Source organism: Vespula pensylvanica, chromosome 1, assembly GCF_014466175.1.
Source record: "Vespula pensylvanica isolate Volc-1 chromosome 1, ASM1446617v1, whole genome shotgun sequence".
NCBI lineage: Eukaryota > Metazoa > Arthropoda > Insecta > Hymenoptera > Vespidae > Vespula > Vespula pensylvanica.
In genome coordinates, this window is record NC_057685.1 from 1817532 (window position 1) to 1818846 (window position 1315).

The window sequence follows — 1315 nt, forward strand, 5'->3', positions numbered from 1 at the left end:
AGAAAAGAAAAAAAAAATAGAGACAAGGATGGGGAGTAGGAAAAGAAAAGAAAAACGAAAAATATTCTTCGACGCGGAAAATTCACTCCTTTAATTTCTCTCCTTCTTTCTTTTATCGTTATTTTTTTTTTACGCCTTTATATACTGTCTTTATGCATTTTCTCGTGCGTAGTAAAGAAGAGAAAAAGTCAATTTAGGTGTACCTTCGAGATTAACGATTATGAAGTAAACTTATTCAACTTCGAGAAAATAACTTGACGATGTCAGATAATTTCACATATATATTATCGGTATATATAGCTATTTATATGTATATATGTGTATGTTCAAATAAAAGGAAAAAAATATTGTTATTCGTCCAAAAAACTCTTTTGTTAAAAAGAGGTCAAGAGAAACAATTAAAAGTCCAAAAAAGAAAGAAAGAGATAAAGATAGATAAAGGAATGCAAGCAAAGAAACTCTATCTCTTTTATTGAAAAACTAAAAGTAAAGAAAATACTACAGAGTTGAGAGAGAGAGAGAGAGAGAGAGAGAGAGAGAGAGAGAGAGAGAGAGAGATCAAATCGAAGGTAAGAATCGATTGGAAGGTTCGAGTGGATCCTTGAGAGATCTCTTGCTGAAATTCCGGCTCTTCGAAAGATCTTTGAAAGATCTTCGAAGTTGATCGGTTAGACTGCCGTTAAGAGTGCTGCTAACGTATCAATAAGTGAACGGTGGTAGGAGAAAAAAGGGAAGGGGTAAGAAGTAGAAGAAGAAGGCGGAAACGAAGAGGAAAAAGAAGAGGAAGAAGAAGAAGAAGAAGAGTAGGAGTAGAGGGAAGAAACAGTTCGATGAGAAGCAGGAAGGGCATGAGTTCTTTATTCCTAAAAAAAAGAGAGAGAGAATGAGAGAGAGAGAGAGAGAGAGAGAGAGAGAGAGGATAAGAAGGATAAAAAGAAAAAAGAAGTGGGAAAGAAAGGTTAAAAAGGAGAGGATCGGAGAGAGAAAGAAATGAAGAAGAAGAGGAGGAGTAGAAGAAGACGAAGAAGAAAAAGAAGAAGAAGAAGAAGAAGAAGAAGAAGAAGAAGAAGAAGAAGAAGAAGAAGAAGAAGAAGAAGAAGAAGAAGAAGAAGAAGAAGAAGAAGAAGAGAAGGAGGAGAACTGAGTTGGGTAAGGTGAGGGCTGAGCCTCCTACGGGTGAGTACCACTCACTTCATTGACTCGTGCGTACGCCCGCACGTCTGTCAGTTCATCCTCGTTCGCTCATTTCTCTCTTCTCTCATCTTCCATCTCTCTCTCTCTCTCTCTCTCTCTCTCTCTCTCTCTCTCTCTCTCT